We start from the raw sequence: 13,298 nt of genomic DNA on the forward strand, positions 1-13,298 counted from the left end.
GTCCCCTGTCACGCACGCTTAGAGCAAACCTTCCTGCATTCCGGCCAGGCTATGCATTAACTTCCAGGCCTCCTGAGAGGTCAACAAGCAAGCATGAAAAAGATGGAATCACTGTGGTCAGCACTCCGACAAAAAAAAAAAAAAAAAAAAAGAATGAACTGGAAGACTCATATTTTCTGATTTTAAAACTTACTACGATGCTACAGTAATCAAAACTGTGATACTGGCCTAAGGACAGACACATAGACCAATGAACTAGACTAAAGATCCCAGAAATAAACCCTTGAAGATATAGTCCCATGGATTTTTTTTTAAAAGATTTATTTATTTATTTGAGAGAGATAGAGAGTGGGGAGAGGGAGAGGTAGAAGGAGAGGGAGAAAATTCCCAAGCTGACTCAGCCCAATGAGGGCTGATCCCAGCATCCTGAGATCATGACCTGAGCTGAAACCAAGAGTTTGAGGCTCAACTGACTGAGCCATTCAGGTGCTCCCAATTCACATATTTGACAAGGATACTGAGACCATTCACTGGGGGAAAAGGACAGTCTTTTCAATAACTGGTGCTGGGAAAACTGGACATCCACATATAAAAAAATGAAGTTGGATCCTTACCTAACAATATATACATAAATGAACTCAAAATGTATCAAAAACCTAATTGTAAGACCTAAACCAATAAAACTCTTAGGAGAAAACTTAGGACAAAAACTTTAGAATTTTGCATTTGGCAATCATTTCTTGGATATGGCACCAAAGGCGCAGCAGGTAACAAAAGAAAACACAGACAAGTTTGGCTTCATGGAAATTAAAAATGTTTTGTGCATTAAAAAACACTGTTAACAGAATAAAAAGGCAATCTATAGAAAGAGAGAAAATATTTGCAGATTATATACCTGATAAACAGTATCCATAACTCCTAAAACTCAACAACAAAAAAATGACGACTCTATTCAAAAACGGGCAAAGGACTGGAATGGACACTTCAGTAAAGAAGATCTACAAATGGCCAACAGACACATGAAGATGCTCAGCATCACCTGTCATTCAGAAATGCAAACTAAACTGTAATGAGGTTCCAATTCAGACCCAGTAGGATGGTCACTATCAAAGAACCAGAAAACGATAAGTGTCGGTGATAATGTGGAGAAAAGGAAATCCTTGTTCACTCTTGGTAGGAACGTAAAGTGGCGCAGCCACAGTGGAAAACAGTATGGCAGATCCTCGAAAAATTGAAAATGGAATTACCACATCGTCCAGTAACTCCTCTTCTGAGGATATACCCCAAAGATGTGAAAGCAGGGTCTCAAAAGATGTTTGAAATCCATATTCAGAGGCACTGGGTGGCTTAGTTGGTTAAGTGTCTGACTCTTGATCTCAGCTCAGGTCTGGAACTCAGGGTTATGGGTTCAAGCCCTGTGCTACTTAAAAAATAAATAAAAATGGGGACACCTGGGTGGCTCAGTGGTTAAGCACCTGCCTTCAGCTCTGGGTGTGACCCCAGGGTCCTGGGATCGAGTCCTGCCTTGGGCTCCCTGCGAGGAGCCTGCTTCTCCCTCTACCTGTGTCTCTGTCTCTCTCTCTCTGTGTCTCTCATGAATAAATAAATAAATAAAATCTTAAAAAAACAAAAAACCCCCCATAGTATCTTTGTAATTTAAGTGACTATTTTCAGAGAGCAATTAAAATAGTAACAGTTTAATTATAAATGACATGTATTAATGTTTATTTTTTAATTTTTAAATTTTATTTTAAAAATATTTTTATTTATTTATTCATGAGAGACACACAGAGAGAGAGAGAGAGAGAGAGAGAGAGAGAGGCAGAGGGAGAAGCAGGCTCCATGCAGGGAGCCTGACACGGGACTCGATCCTGGGGCTCCAGGATCACACCCTGAGCTAAACCGCTGAGCCACCTGGGCTGCCCGTATTAATATGTTTAACCCTTTAATCTCCATCAGAAAATTTTCCTGTGAGATTTTTTTTTCCCTGTAGATTTTATCTCAGTTTTTTTTTTTTTTTTTAAAGTCAGGGGCGCCTGGGTGGCTTAGTTTGGTAAGCGTGGGCCTCCTGATTTCAGCTCAGTTCATGATTTCAGGATCACAAGACTTAGCCCTGTGTTGGCCTCTGTGCTCAGTGGGGAGTCTACTTAAGATTCTCTCTCCCTTTCCTTCTGCCCCTCCCCACTGTTCACGTGTGTAAGTGCTCTCTCTCTCTCTCTCTTTTTTTTGTAAATTTATTTTTTATTTGTGTTCAATTTGCCAACATATAGAATAACAGCCAGTGCTCATCCCATCAAGTGCCCCACCAGTGCCCGTCACCCAGTCACCCCCACCCCCGCCCACCTCCCCTTCCCCCACCTCTATGTGAGTGCTCTCTTTAAAATAAATTAATAAATCTTAAAAAGTGAAGCCACTTAAATTCATATATTAAAATATAAGAGCTACAAATGGCAATAATAATACTTCATATACCTGGCTCTTTAGGGACCACAGAAAATAGTAAGCATGCCCTCTGCCCACAAAGAAATACCAGATTTTTACTGCCTGAATTTTAGGAGGACACCTTGATTTATTTGAAAATAGATGGGAAGACCAGTTTTTGTTTCTTTGGCTAGAATATACGGAAGAGATAGAAATAGTTGGGATTAGGATTATGCATAGAACACTAATTATGAGCCAGAGTAATTTTGTTGTCAATACAGACGTATAATATTAGTGTGCTACCACTTAGGCAGACGATATAATCCTGAGATTTTTTTTATGAAAATAAAATTGTGTACATCAAATTAGACAGGACCATAGCACTGGGGGAATTATTTAAAGGATTTCTATAATGCATATGTATGTACAGTGAATAATTCTCCCTAATTCATCTGCCTTGCCAGCCTGATTTTTCTTGTTTGTTGTGCAGAAATCAGAGCCCACTTTTCCCAGGTGCCCTACTGTAATCTTTTGCTCTCCGGTTTCGGGGTGCCTGCCCTGCTTGGTGGGACCAGGAGGCCGAGGTGGGTTACAGCTGGTGAGTTTGAAAGCGGGTTACTTTTCCAGGCTGACGACGCAGAGGTTGGTGGTCTGACTCGGCATGCGGTGTTCAGGAGGAGGCCAGTCTGCGGCACAGACAGGTTCCAGAGCAGGTCTCCAGAGGGTGGAATTTTTGAGACATAGGAAGTATGTTTGCTGAAGAATCGGATTTCTTGACAGGAGAGAGGAAAACTGTGTCCATCCAGGTCACCCTCCCACTCTTCACCCCGTATCAGCTTTTGTTTTAGGTGTGCTCCTGTTCTCAGCTGTGGAAACTTCAGTTATTTAAAGTCAGGGAAGGGGCAGACTGAAAAATTTGCAAACGCTTCAACACAATTCTAGTGTATCTCCCCTGGCCAATTAGATAACCAAAGTGTTTTAAAATCTCCCCCATGTTAGACTATTTGATGCTGCTAAAATCATGTTGTAAAATGGTTGGAATTTTGATATAAAAACACATAAAAATAGCATAAGGTTAAAATTCGATATACAAAACATCTGGATATAAGGGCCACGGCATTAGGGAATAAACACCACATTGTCCTGAAAACTCCAGGGAGAAGCTCTGGAGATGGGGGGAAAGAACTGCATCGAGAAGATAAGGGCAGATGGGGCCAAGACGTCTGTGGGCCGTGGGATCCTGGGGGAGCTGCTTTCTGGATCTACCTGCAGCCCCCTACCGGGCCAGTTCAGTGGGAGCGCGCCTTTTGCGGTGCCTTTCTGCTTAGAGCAGCTCAGACAGGGGCAGGCATCTATCCAGCTAGCTTTGGGTTTCTTTCTTTTTTTTTAAGATTTTATTTATTTATTCACGGGACAGAGACACAGGCAGAGGGAGAAGTAGGTTCCATGCAGGGAGCCCGATGTGGGACTCGATTCCAGGTGCCCAGGATCATACCCAGGTGCCAAACTGCTGAGCCACCCAGGGATCCCTAGCTTTGGGTTTCTATTGCATACTTTGGGATTTGGGCCGCAAGCCCACAGTCATGAAAATCCTGCTCACGAGGAGCACAGGCCTGGTGGTGCCGTGCTAGACATCATTAGGATCCAAGGGCCTCTGTCCTCAAGGCAAGGCCCCACCCAAATGTGTTTCTGGAAAGAAGATTCCTCTCCCTTTATTTTCATTCACAGTTAGACGTTCTGGAAAAGCTGGAGCAGCGGAGGGGAATCGCAGAGAGCTGGCGTGGCCTCGACATGCTTTATCTTCTCTCAAGGACTAGACGGCTTCTTGTTCCACCGAAGATATTAAAAGGCGAGCCGACGAGCGGGCTTCAGGACAGCTGCGTCGTGTCCCCGCGCTGAAGAGAAGCAAGGACACAAATCCGGCTGTGTTGGCGCCACCGCCGCAGGGCCTTCCTCCTGATCTCTGTGACGGTGGCTCTCCCAGCTGTGCCCTGGGTCACTGCCTGAAAGAAGAGAAAATGAAAAGAAAACAGCATTGAGGTTCTTCTGAGTCTCAACGCAGAAAAGAAATTCCTTGGATTGCCCGGGGGGGCCCAGCGGTTTGACACCTGCCTTGGCCCAGGGCGTGACCCCGGGTCCTGGGATCGAGGCCCCTGTTGGGCTCCCTGCGTGGAGCCTGCTCCTCCCTCTGCCTGGGTCTCTGCCTCTCTCCCTTTCTCTGTGTCTCTCATGAATAAATAAATACAATCTTAAAAAAAAAAAAAAAAGAAGAAACTCCATAAGTTTGGCAAGAAGGAACTCAATTCTAGCTGTTTAGGAAAAAGTTAGGGACGAAGGTGAAGAGACTGATGAAATAAACATCTGGATGAGATGCAGGAAATGTTTTGAGTGCAGCTAGCTTTCGGACTGTTTCCCACGTACGTGGACGCAGATGGGCAGAGCTGCTGAGTCGTGGAGGAGGATGGCTGTCCTTGCCACCCCAGAAGGCTCGGGCGCACCGACAGGTGGCCTCCGGGCTCAGTCTAGCCTGCGGTACCTCTGCGATGCCTGGAAGGCTCTAGAAACCTTTCAGGAGTTCCGCCCGCAGGTAAGTGCAGAGTCCTGAGAGCACCCGCCTTCCAGGGCTCTTTGGTGACTGTCACCTCTATCCCTCGAGTCCTATTTTGCCCTGGCCTTCATCAGCGGTTGCCTCTGTGGCTTTAATTAAAAAGAAAACAAAGCCCAGACCCAGGCTGTTAGGAGATCCGGGGAGTACTCGATCTCAGGGGAATCCTGCCCCAGGGAGCTTCCCTAAGGAGAGCCTCCCTCCCCAAGTCCTCATTGCGTTATTGAGAGAGAGCAGGAAAGGCTTCTAAGAGGCCTCTGGAAAGCCAGCTGCCGGAATCAGCTTGTGGGTCGAGTTTGGGGGACTCCAATTTCTTTGGGGTCTCATGAAGTCTCAGTTGACCCCCTGCTCCCCAAATATCCATCGGGAGCTCCTGTGATCCCTTCTGGTTTCTGTTGAGATACTGTCTGAGCAGTGAGCTCTCTCGTGGCCCCCCCACCCCTTCCTGTTGCATTTTTCTCAGTAGCACATCTGACATGCTACATTTATTTGCTTATTTGTGTGTTATTTGTCTTCCTTCCCTAGAACGGAAGCTCCCCGACAGGAGTGAGTTTTGCCCCCTGCGTCCTCCGTAAGCACAGCGCGGGGACCTGGAGCTCTCAGGTGAAGTGAAGTGAAGGAGAGAAATCGCCACCTACTGAGTGCTGTGGCCAGACAGAAAAGCCGTGCTTTCCACAAGGAACCTCAGATCGAAGTTACCTGGAGTTGATTTTTCTAAAAAATATTTTATTTGCTTATTTGAGAGAGAGAGAAAGAGAGAGAAAGAGAGAGAAAGAGAGAGAGCACATTGGGGAGGAGATATAGGGGGAGGGAGACGAGAGAGGGGAACACAGGCCTTGATCTCTGAGGTCATGACCTGAGCCAAAGCCAAGAGTTGGCTGCCACCCAAGTGCCCACCAGGAGTTGATTTGATATCAGATTGACTCTCACATGCGTGTGCAGGGATAGACGGCACATGCCGGTGCGGGTAACTGCGCATTTATGTATTCATTTTACAAAAGTCAATGTTCATGTGAGTAAAAGTGAAGAATTAAAGCCTGGAGTGGAATATAAGTGAAGAATTGGCTAAAAGGGAAGAAATGAAGCCTGGAGGTGGGATATAAGCTTCAGGAGCCTCCACTGTGAAAGAATGAGGCTGGACAGAGGCTGGACGATTTCTAAGACTCTTTTTCATTCTAAATTATTAAAGAAGAAAATGTTTAGTGTGTGTGTGTGTGAGAGAGAGAGAGAGAGAGAGAGAGAGAGAAGTTGCAGTGCTGTCTCTGGCCTCAAGATGACGACATTCTCTTTATTAAAATCAAGTACTGTGTCAGCTACTCTGAGTGAACGGGAATAATTAAAGCAGGAGGCTCCTGAGGCGCGACCCTTGGCGTGGGGGAAACTGTCAGAAGAGATCGCTTTCTTTTGTGACGATTGGGAAATAGCTTGAACTAGAGCTTCTTCCTTCCATCCCTCATTTCCTTCCTTCTCTCCCTCCTTTCGTCCTAGTCTTCCTCTGTTCTTTCTTTCCTTTCATGTCTTTCAAGTTCTCGCTTTATTACATAAAAATTACACGTGAACAATACAGGGATGTGTAGGGAAAGGTTGACATTCTCATCACTTGCTTTTATTCTTTCTTTTTCCACGTGCCATAATTCACATCCTTTTAAACGTGTCCAGTTTGAGGGCACCCGGGGGGGCTCAGTGGTCGGGCCTCTGCCTCTGGCCCAGGGCGTGACTCCGGGGTCACAGGATCAAGTCCCCCGTCGGGTTCCCTGCGTGGAGCCTGCTTCTCCCTCTGCCTGGGTCTCTGCTTCTCTCTCTCTCTCTCTGTCTCATGAATGAATAAATGAGATCTTTAAAAAAGCAATGATGAGGCTCCCGAGGGCGCCATGGGCAGGCTCTGCTGGCGGGGTGGTGAGCGCCTGGGACTGTCACCCTGGCACCCGCGGGGCCCCTCTGCCGCCGTCTGGCCGGGTGCCCTGGGTGCTGGCCCAGATGCTCCTCCTGGCCTGGTCGCCCTGTTGCACCCAGCGGCCTGGTCCTGGTGGAGCTGCAGGCGACAGGCCCTGCCTGCCAGCGGCGGTGGCCGAGACACCTGCATCCTCATCCGGAGGCCGCTGGGCTGAGAAGCTGCCTTTGCTGCGGGGGCTCCTGCCGGCCTGGCCCGCGGGGGCCTGCATCCGAGCCCACCTGTCCCGCTCGGTGGCCTCGAGCGAGTAGCCTTCTCTCACCTCGACTTTGTGTCCTCACCTGTAAGACGAGAAGGACCATAGCACCTGGGCTGGACCATAGCACCTGGAGCCCGACTGTGAGTCCAGGGTCTGTCGGGCACACCTGCCTGCAGCCTCGGAACAGGGAACCGGAGCGAGCCTGGCAGCAAGCGGCCGGGTGCATTAGCTACTCCGCTCCTGGTCTGGAACTGTCGCTCGGTGTCATGCGGCAGGGCTCTGGGACCGGCTGGCCGCCCTTCTCTGTCCTCTGGTTGGGGGACAGCTGCAGTCCCGACAGCGGTTTGGATCTCGGGGTGCACAGTGCAAGACGCCGTCTGTTTGGGGGCTAGGATCTTGGGGCAGGACGGACCACTGCGTTGACACTCGTTCTTTTTAGGGAGACTCTGAACTTCAGAAATCCAAATCCAAATTCTTCAAAATGAAGTGTAAGGTATTCTGATTAATTTTGTAAGGATGTCCATGTTTTAGGAGCTTATAAGGAAGGGTAGAAATGAGGTGCAGGACTTGTGACTTGGGAGCAGGGACGTAATCACCCATAGAAGATGGGGGGAAAGGTGAGCATCAGCAACCTGCTGCAATTCAAGGCGTTAAGAACTGTAACCATCTGCACACATATACACAAGAACTGTGAAAATCTGTGGCTGATTTTAAGATTTTTCCTTTCCTGCTTTGTAATTTCCCCTATATTGTCTTCAAATCTTTTTTTTTCTTTAAAGATTTTATTTATTTATTTGACAGAGAGAGAGAGAGGGAGCGAGCGCACATGCACAAGCAGAGAGAGCAGCAGAGGGAGAAGGAGAAGCAGGCTCCCCACTGCGCAGGGTGCAGAGCTTGATCCGAGGACCCGGGGATCATGACCTGAGCTGAAGACAGATGTTTAACCGACTGAGCCACTCAGGGGCCCCATAATTCCACTTTTGAGCTCTCACTTAAAGAAAGGCAGACCCAGGGTGCCCGAGTGGCATCATCAGTTAAGGATCGGACTCTTGATTTTGGCTCAGGTTGTGACCTGGGGCCTGGGGGATGGAGCTCCCTGTCGGGTCTGTACCCTGCGTGGAGTCTGCTTGTGACTCCCCCTCCTTGCTCTCTCTCTCTCTCTCTCTCTCTCTCGTAATAAATAAATAATAAATAAATAATCTAAAAAATAAAGAAGGGCCAGAAATGAGGTCGAGGGGCTTTGGAAACAGCAGCATTATTCAGGAGGGCAAAATACACACAATGATCTTAAGTAAGTAATGATGGAGGGAATATTTTATTTTATTTTATTATTTAAAAAAAAGATTTTATTTGTTTATTCATGAGACACACAGAGAGAGGCAGAGATACAAGCAGGCTCCCTGCAGGGAGCCCGAGGTAGGACTGGATCCTAGGACCCCAGGGTCACGCCCTGAGCCAAAGGCAGACGCTCAACCGCTGAGCCCCCCAGGGATCCTGGAGGGAATATTTTATTTATTTTTTATTTTTTTATTTTTTAATAAATTTATCTTTTATTGGTGTTCAATGTGCCAACTTATAGAATAACACCCAGTGCTCATCCCATCAAGTGCCCCCCTCAGTGCCCGTCACCCATTCACCCCCACCCCCCGCCCACCTCCCCTTCCACTACCTCTTGTTCGTTTCCCAGAGTTAGGAGTCTCTCATGGTCTGTCTCCCTTTCTGATATTTCCCACTCATTTTCTCTCCTTTCCCCTTTATTCCCTTTCACTATTTTTTATATTCCCCAAATGAATGAGACCATATAATGTTTGTCTTTCTCCGATTGACTTACTTCACCCAGCATCATATCCTCCAGGTCCATCCACATCGAAGCAAATGGTGGGTATTTGTCGTTTCTAATGGCTGAGGAACACCCCACTGTATACAGAGACCACAGCTTCTTTATCCATTCATCTTTCGATGGACACCAAGGCTCCTTCCACAGTGTGGCTCTTGTGGACATTGCTGCTAGAAACATTGGGGTGCAGGTGTCTGGAGGGAATATTTTAAAACTGTGTTAGCTTGTACCGTATGACAAATTCCCCCAGTACCCACGCATTTGCTTATAGTTGTGTAGGTCACAGGTTTTGGCAGGTTCAGCTGGTCCTATGCTGAGGTGATCACAAGACCAAAGTCACGGTGTTGGCTGGATGAATTCTCATCTGGAGCTCAGAGTCGTCCTCCCTTTGTTTCTGTTTTTGCCAGGATTCTGTTCTTTGCACCCGTGGGACTGAGTTTCCTTGCTGTTTGCTCACCGAGGGCATCTCGGGCTCCTTCACGTCCCCTGCGTTCCTTCTCACGGCGATAGCTCTTCAAGTCCTTCTGAGCCCTGGAATCTTCTGGCTTGACCTTCTTCCTACTTCCTCTGCCACCAGACAAAGCCCGTGCCTGTGAGGTCTCCTGTGATTAGGTTAGACCTCGCCAGATACCTCTCTCCTTTTTAAGATCAGAGTGACACAGGGATTGTGTGTGACAACACAATAATCGGAGAGATATTTCATCATATTCAAAGTTTGGGGGATTAAAGCATGGAATCTTAGAACCATTCTTTGAAATTCTATCTGCCACACAGTCAATAAAGGACATTCGTAGACCGTATAAAAGGTCTGAGTTGCTAATGGTATTGTAATTAATCGAGAAGAGCAAGGTACATAATTGAATATATAAATAACTATAACTGTCTAAAAATCTTTAGGAATAAAAAAAGGTGGGAAGAATTAAAATACTCTCTCTCCACTGTATTCCCTTACTCAAAGTCTGAGCATACATAGATTTTCTTCTCTCTGTGATATACATACGTATATGTATGGAACCCAAAAGGGGTTCCCTGAGGCATGCGTTTGACTACAAGTTGTTACTTGAGACGTAATCCCAGGGAACATCAGTTGGAGAGTGGGAAGGTGAGACGGAGGGGGAAGGAAACCACCCAAGTGTACATCATACTAGGTACTGCCCGGAGAGTGAAGAAATGGTGTATCTACCACTGTATTAGTTATCTATTATTGCATAATAATTTATTCCAAACATGGTGGCAAACCATTTATTTGGCTAACAAATATTTATTGTCTCCTAGTTTCTGTGGATGAGGAGAGCAGCTTTGCTGGGTGGTGTTGGCTCAGGATCTGTCATGAAGTTTTAGATAGATGTAATCATCTAAAGGTTTGACCAGGAGGGAGGATGCACATCGAGCATAGCTCAATTATATAGCTGCTGGGAAGAGGCTGCATTACCTCATCACAGGGCTCCCTCCATAGTGTCTTTACGACATGGTAGAGAGAAATCTGGGGAAAGAAAGGGCCAGGGGGAGAGAGAGAGAGAGAGGGAGCTTTTTAAAAATTTAATTATTTAGGGGGCACCTGGGTGGCTCAGTTGGTTGAGCGTCCAACTCCTGGTTTGGGCTCAGGTTATGATCGCATGGGTCTAGGGATCTAACCCGAGTCGGGCTCTGTGCTCAGTGGGGTGTCTGGTTGAAGATTTTCCCCCTCTGCCCCTCCCCTGCTTGCACTCTCTAAAATAAATAAATAGAATCTTTAAAAAAGATTCATTATTTAAGAACTTTTTAAAAAAAGATTTTATTTATTTATTCCTGAGAGACACACAGAGACCCAGGCAGAGGGAGAAGCAGGCTCCATGCAGGAAGCCCAACGTAGGACTCGATCCCGGGTCTCCAGGATCACGCCCTGGGGGAAGGCAGATGCTCAACCACTGAGCCACTCAGGTGTCCCTATTTAAGACTGTTTTTAGACCAGTGCTTGCAGTTTGTTGATAATGATTCTGATATCACTTGTGATGTATATGGGTTTTTGACACGTCATCAAGCAGTTCTCAGACTGCAGCTAGACTCTCCTGACACTACCACACTATCTGCTTGGAGACTTTTAGATTCCACAGGTTGAAGGCTCAGTCCCACAACACTGCCCTACAATTCGGATGCCAATTCTGAGTCCAGGTAATTCCGGCTCGCTATCAATCAGAGGTTCCCATGACCCCCTCCTTAGGTTTGATTAATTTGGAAACGTGGCTCACAGGACTCATCAGATCAGTCTACTTACTAGCTTATGGGTTTATTGCAAAAGGATATAACTCAGAAATAGCCAGACGTAAGAGATTCATTGGGCAGAGTGTAGAGAAAGGGTACAGAGCATCCGTGTCCCTCGGAGTGTGCCATTCTCCCCAAATCTTTACAGGTTCAACAACTGAGAAGCTCTCTGAACCTTGTCCATTTGGATTTTTATGGAGGCTTCACTACATACGCATGATGGATTAAATCTTTGGTCATTGGCAATTAATTCAACCTCCAGCCCCTCTCCCCTCTGGCGGGGAGCAGGGGGCATCAAGGAGTGGAACTAAATGTTCCAAACCTTTAATTATAAGGTCGATCCTTAGGTGTTTTCAAAGCCATCTTTATAACACAAAAAAAGACACCTTTATCATTCTCATCACTTTGGAAATTCCTGGGGTTTTTGGAGCTCTGTGCCAGAAAAGGGGATGAGACCAAATCTGCATTTCTTAGTATAAATCACAATATTATGGTTGACTTAAAAAAATCAAATTAAAATTTTTTGTTACAGATTAAAAATGAGATGCCGGGGATCCTGGGGTGGCTCAGCGGTTCAGCGCCTGCCTTTGGCCCAGGGCGCGATCCTGGAGTCCTGGGATCGGGTCCCGCGTTGGGCTCCCTGCATGGAGCCTGCTTCTCCCTCTGCCTGTGTCTCTGCCTCTCTCTCTCTCTCTCCCTCTCTCTCTATCATAAATAAAATAAAAATAAATCTTTAAAAAAAATGAGATGCCTAAAAATGTCAACTTGGCTAGGTAAGAAACAATTTAAAACTCGGGCAGCCCCGGTGGTGCAGCGGTTTGGCGCGGCCTGCAGCCTGGGGTGTGATACTGGAGACCTGGGATCGAGTGCCACATCGGGCTCCCTGCATGGAGCCTGCTTCTCCCTGTCTGTGTCTCTGCCCCTCTCTCTGTGTCTTTGAATAAATAAGTAAAATCTTTAAAAAAAATAAAACTCTGTAAAGATGTATTGAGAAAAACCAGGCATAAAAAAAACCAAACACACTCCTGTTTATCATTACCCAAAAGATAGGTTTTTAGGTAAAAATATGAAAAAATCCCAAGCTGCGCAGAAAATGCAGATAGTTTTAGTTACTAGTCAATAGGCAAAAAGCAAGCACTTAAGGTCATCAGCTCTGATATTTTATTAATTCCTTCTTACTGAAATTTCATATGCATTTCTTCTGGTTGGATGACTAAACTGGATGATGGCGGAGGTTAGCTGCCCTTTATTCAGCCCCACCTTGCTCGACCTCAAGAGCAGATGAATTTTCAGCTGGTGGATGGACGGCTTTTGTCTCTTGGCCATGTTATGGTGTAGGGTTTTCTGGGCCTCTGCAGAGGTCATCGATGTGGTGATACAGACATTGAGGTGGCTGCTGACCTCGGATCTCATCTCCTCTTCATTGCTGTCCACACTGTGCCGTCTTTGGTGAAGAGAGCCCCTGAAGAGTTATGGTCTGCGACCCTGAGCCATGGCCTGCCACACCGGTCTACCTTGCTCTCCTGTACCCTGGTTGTCAGCATCCTCCAGTACTTCCTGCACCAGAGAGTTAGAATAGTCTGGTCAAGGCCTGTGGGGTCTACGCGTGGAATAAGGTGAGACCCATGGCCTCAGGTCTCACCAGAAGCACTTGGCCTTCAGGAGCAGTCTCCCATCCCTTGTTTTTATTTATTTTTTTTTATTTTTTATTTTTTATTCTCTCTGTTCTAGTGAATCTGGTAACTGTGTGGAGGACCCCTGCCTGTGTGCAGCACCAGTCATGGCTGGAGTCTGCTATAGGATTACTGTTTGGCGATGATGGGTGAATGTTCACCAGGGCCGGTGACATTGACTGCCTCATATCCTTTTCTCCTCACCATCACCAGACTCCACAGTCTCTTCATCTCCTTCACTGCAAAGGTGGATACACGCATCATGTATCAATTCCTCATTCCTTTTTATTACTGAACAATATTCCACTTCATGGACATACCAATTTTGTTTAACCATTTGTCAATTAATAGACATTTTGGTAGGCAGCCCG

This window comes from Canis aureus, chromosome 13 (assembly GCF_053574225.1).
Source record: "Canis aureus isolate CA01 chromosome 13, VMU_Caureus_v.1.0, whole genome shotgun sequence".
NCBI classification, from domain to species: Eukaryota; Metazoa; Chordata; class Mammalia; order Carnivora; family Canidae; genus Canis; species Canis aureus.